General features: G+C 40.2%; 1 pseudogene; it reads left to right on the top strand.

The window, feature by feature from the left end:
* Positions 1 to 4,509: 4,509 nt before the first annotated feature.
* Positions 4,510 to 4,609, top strand: LOC138752119 (U6 spliceosomal RNA; annotated as a pseudogene).
* Positions 4,610 to 5,889: the final 1,280 nt, after the last annotated feature.

The raw sequence follows: 5,889 nt of genomic DNA on the forward strand, positions 1-5,889 counted from the left end.
CATCCATATACCTGTCCAACCTTTTCTTAAATAATACAATACTCGGTTAGGGATGTGGGAATAAAGGATGACAGATGCATTGATGCAAGTTTGGCAGGGGGAGAGGGTGAATTAAGGAGACAGACAAACAGAGAGAGTGAATACGAAATGAGAGAAAAAAAAGGATGGGGAACAAAAGGAGGAGCAGATCGGCCTAGGTGAGAAATGAGGAGGATGAAGGTGTAGTCAGCAGTTGGGAAAAGATAAACGGGAATATAATAAGCTGCGTGCCTAATATTTTGGACAGACTTGTGGGCTGATGGGATTGACCTTGTGCTACATAATGCAGAATATATAAATTTTAAAATGTTAACTTTTATTTATATTTTCATTTTTAAAATTGCAGTGCAGTACAGGCCCTTCAGCCCACACTATATGTTAACCTTCTCCACAACAATGTAATCCTTTCCTGCCTCACACAGGTCACCCTCGCTATTTCATACATCCATGTGCCTCAGCAAGAACCTTCTAAACGTCCCCATTGTACCAGAACTTGGCAACAAATTCCAGGTGCAAATATTTGCTATTCCATGACTGTTAATGCACTTGTTTGAACTTGAAAGTAATTTCTCTGGATGGTTTAAAGTTGCAAAGGTTCTAGAATTTAGAATAATTTATCCATTCAAATCTTTGTCTCATTCTATCCTGCTCGTGGCTTGAAGCAATATATATATATATATATATATATATATGCCAAATTCTTTTTCTGTTTGCATCCTCAATTAATGTTGGAACTGCATGCAAATGATCAAACAGCAGATCTAAAGATACCCCGAGGAAATGGAGAATCAATTAATTAACCCTGGCTGAAAATTCATAATCCTCTGAGATGGCCGATTCTGGCACCTCATCTGAGCCCAACAGATTTTATTTTATTCTTGTGGTTTTACAACTGGTTTTATGCATTCTGACAGAAAACAAAGTCATGGGGTTCTTCTACTGCATTGCAGCATGCAGAATATAAGTGATGTTGAGCCAAGTAATATATATTTTGTGTCTGTTATGAATAAACTGACCGGGTGAGACATCAGATACATTGTGTAAATAATTTCAAATATGCATAAAATAAATTTTTAAAAATGTAATTGCTTGTCCTTATTTGAGCTTGACTCATCCGAGAGCACTTTTATCATCAGTTTGGAAATGTATGGTTTCAATCTCATGCCACGAGGACTGAGTTCATAAATTAACAAAATGTTACAGTGGTTCATTATCAGGGGTGGCCTTTATCTGATGAAGGCTTTGAGGCATAACCTGAAGGAGAGAAATAAGTTCTAATGAATCCCCCCCAGTCACCTTACAACTCCAGAAGCAGGTCATTTGTTGAATTACATGTCCACTTTGGTTCTCTGGAGGGATTCCCCCACAAAACAATTGAAAGCTTGTCAGTCCACAATAATTCTGGGGACATGTAATCCCATCTGAGACTTTAGGTTGAGCGGCACACCTGGATGGCTGCCTTTCAGAAGAGACACCAAACGAACTTAGCAAGGCACAAAAATGTATTTTTGACAGGAGCTCTATTGAGAGCGTCCTGGCCGTCAGCATCACAGAGCAGTACAGTTGCTGCAGAGAAATGGATCGGTCAACCCACAAGACCAAGAGAGAGGCAGGGAGTATCGCTGGAGTCTTCCTCCCTGCCCCCCCACCCCCATCAACGTGATCTACCGTGATCGATGTCTGAAGAGGGCGCGCAAAATCATTAAGAACCCCTTTCGCCTGCGCACAGAATTCTTTCAGCTGCTCCCATCGGGAAGGAGATACAAGATCAGAGGCAGAGCTTCAAGCTGAGAAAGAGCTTCTTTACACAGGCAATGAGGATGCTGAACGACCAAAGGAACAGCTCACACTAACCACCCAAGACTGTTATATTTACAAAATATCATTTATTTATTTATTTGTATATTTATTTATTTGTATATGAATACTTGTCCTGCATATGCATTGTTTGTCCGCCTGAGTGTTATGTCTGGTTGAGTGTCTGCATGTTTTGCACCGAGGACCGAAGGATGCTATTTCATCTGGATGTACTTGCGCTATCAGCTGGTAATAAAATTTGATAAAGATACATAACCAAAGTTTCAAGCCCAAAATGCTGGTTAAGTATTTTTATCTTTGCTGCATAAGGACAATGTTTGACCTGCTGAGTTTCTCGAGCGTTGTGTTTTTACTTCAACCATGATGTCTGAAGACTTGTGAGTTTTACTCTTGATGATAAAATTTGACTTGACTTGACATGAAAATGGCCTCCAAGAGAATTTTCAAGAGACCTGAAAAATAGTCTGACAGCTTAGAAAATGCTCACCTCATTTTTGGGATTAACCATCTTCTTGAGTCCATGGATCATCTCATGGTATGATACAATGAAAGAGATAGAGAGTCAAATAAATCCAATGTTGCTTTATTTTGATGAGACATGCCAATTTTGTTTATGTAGGATGATCCACGTTCATTCCTGACCTCAGGTGCTACAGAATTTGAGGGGTATTCGTACCTCTGTAAATGCACGCAGTCATTTTCCACTGAGCTTAGGAGAGACAGAAAGGGTGAAAGGGGAAAAGTTTGAAGGGAACATTGGGGGAATTTTCTCTCGCAGAGAGTGCTGGGGGTGTGGAATGAGCTGAATTGGTAAATGAATGCTCAGTATTGGCCAGGAGGGATATGGAGGGAAATGGCCCGGGTGCAGGTCAGTAGGACAAGGCAGAAAAATAGTTCAGCACAGACTAGAAGGGCTAAAGGGTCTGTTTCTGTGCTGTAGTGTTCCATGGTTTTATGATTCTATGGTCTACTGCGTCATAAGAAAATACAGGAAACATAGTATACATAATATCAAATTATTATATACACGACGGAAGGGGTCAGAAGTTCGGATGATTATATATTTAAGAAGAATATTGGTTTAGTAACAAATTTCATACGTGAAAATGTCAGGGTCTTCTTTATGTTGTCCATGCAAATATTTGCATCAGTTAAGAAGATTCATCAAGTTTTTCAGAGAGAACAAAATCTAATTTTTCCCAGTAAATACACAAAACTGTTGGAGGGAGTCAGCAGGTCCCACAGCATTCAAAGAAGGCAAACTTACCTCGACGAGCAGCTTAGGCTAGAAAAGTAGTGAGATATCTTTGCCTCCGATGGACACTGCGGCACCTGCCAAGTTTCTCCTGCAGTGCCCGCAGACTTTCTCGTTTCAATCTGTTTGCTGCTTGCAGGCTTCAGTTAATGTGTTCCTTGAAGACCTGTTCTGAAGAATTAGCAGTTTTAGAGCCATTAATTAATATGATAATTGAGATAAACAGATATGCGTGCATGAAGGAGTGGGGCAATTATAAAATAGTATTAAGGACAAAATCTGGGGGTTCAATATCACAGCCTTGGCATGGAACGAGAAAGTGCATTTGTTCACTGAATGTTTTGCTTTCTGAAATTCTTTATGCATATCATGAAACATCCTGAAACTATCGCTGAAGAAATGAGAAAACAGATGGGAGCAAAGGAAAGGTAACACTGGTCATAAATTCAATTAAAAAAAATGATCAAGGGAAGCCTTGTCCTTCTCAATTTTTTTTTATGGAGAGGCTGTCACATTCATACAATACTCATTGCAACAGATTGCCTTGATCCAGTCTGCAATCACAGAGCTTCACAGTGTGGCCAATCAATGCACATGTTACATCCAGCACAGCAATACTTGTCAATGCTTCAAAATTATGCTTAATCCACAGGAGATAAAGGAGTTTGAGGACGGGGGTTAAGTCAGAAGGGCTATACCTCCATTCCTGTTCTTCACCAACATCATAGCACAAGACCAGGCCCTTCAGCCCATGTGTCTACACTGAGCATGACGCCCACATAAAACACATTCTTCTCCTCTCACTAAATACGCCCCCCTCCATTCTATTCACATTTTCAGGCCTTTCCAGAAGTCTCTTAAATGCTCCTCTTGTGTCTGTATCCATCCATTTCAGGCACCTGCGTAAGTAAACCAACTTTTCCCCACATCTTCTTTAACCCACCCCCCCCCCACCTAAAATGCACCTTCTCCGGGATAAAGATACTCCCTACTGGAATTATCAGTGCCTCTCATAATTTTATAGGCTTCTATCAGTCTCCAATGCTCAAGATTTTCTGTTTCAATAATGTATTTTAATGTTAGTTCTCTCCATCCTAATTGAATTAGTTATTATGATGGAATTTAAACATTTCTCTGGATTATGAAAGAAGTAAACATGAGTAGCATGGATGCAATTGGTTCTCAGGCCCTGACAGTTTTGATAGAAGAAAAGTAAATGGAATATACTCAGTAACCATGATTTTGAGTAATTTAACTAAAATCTTAATTATCAATTAAATAATCAATTACTATCACTTAAAATCCCAAATAAATTTAAAAAAAATCTGTGAAACATTAACTCTCCACAGATGGGGTGTATCAATACTTTACCGTTTTGATTGTTAAAGATTCAACATGGTGCTCGCTTCATATACTAAAATTGGAACGATACAGAGAAGATTAGCATGGGCCCTGCACAAGGGTGACACGCAAATTCGTGAAGCGTTCCATATTTTTTTTAAAACAGATTCAACATGAAGGTTTAATTTTACAGTTCATGCAATCAAAATCCCTCCTAAATGGATATCGATTCATCCCTTTTGAACTGAGATTATGTTCGTTGTTTTAATGGAAAACACAGCATGACGATCATTTTGATGAGTCACTTAACTATCACTTGAGACTCATTCCCCAGATTGGCCATTTGTGGAATGTAACTATAAAATGTCTGGTACTCAAAATGGTGGCAAGTTTCAGAATGATCGCAAAACGATTTTGTTGCCAGATATGCTTACATCGAAAAGTTTAACGTTCAAAGTTATTTCTCACATTTTATATAGTGCTGTTTCCAAGCAGTCCAACAGGTTGCCTTCAACACTCATGCAGGGGTGTGGACCAAATATTATTAATGTCATCACTACATTTTCTGCCAGCTCCATGCAAGATAAATCGATGATGTTATATCAACAAATCTATCATTGAAGATGGACAGCTGTGAAGTGTCCTTGAAAGATTACATTAAGTACTGAGTCCAGTGGGTGGCTGGTGGATTTCAAGTCAATCATGGAGAACACACAATATTAGGCAATTTGATTGACCGTATCCGCAATGTGAGGGAGGGGTTATGTATCCAGCTGCCTATAGCGATTAATGGTTCGGCTATAATCAGTCATCATAATGGGCTTACCCCCACTCTTGACCACCATTACTTGAGCTCTCCACGGGCTGGTACTGAGCTCAATGATCCCCTCATTCAAGAGTCGCCACACTTCGCTTTAATAAATGCCCTGTGATGACGACTAGGATCAACCACATGAGACAGAGTGCAAGTAAAACGCTAGTTTTAATAGGCTAATATATACAGCTCGACCTTGACTCTGTGCAAGCCTAGGCCAGAATGAATGAGAATCAGATGCAACGACAAGATGACCAGGTGGTGGCCCCTGGTGACCTAATGGTGTAATAGCATACTACCACACCCTGTTCCCTTCACTGTATCGCCTGGTTTTTGTAGTGACTGGTTTACATTTCAGTGATGGAGGTTCATGAACAGTAGTGGGGGATCAATATAGAGAGTAGAGACACCACGTGTTGGGAGAGGGGGCAGTGGGGGAGATCAAGGCGGTGTGGGTTTCCAACCATGAAGAGGGGGAGAGGAACATTATATTGCATCTTAACAGTCTTGAGGTGGCACTGAAAGTTCAACCTCAGTATCACAGAGCTGCAGCATACTGAAGCATTTAAATTAATTGTTAGTCATGCCCTACACGGTCAGCGTCACGGTGGTGTAGCTGCTG

The sequence above is a fragment of the Narcine bancroftii genome, chromosome 1, assembly GCF_036971445.1.
Source record: "Narcine bancroftii isolate sNarBan1 chromosome 1, sNarBan1.hap1, whole genome shotgun sequence".
NCBI lineage: Eukaryota > Metazoa > Chordata > Chondrichthyes > Torpediniformes > Narcinidae > Narcine > Narcine bancroftii.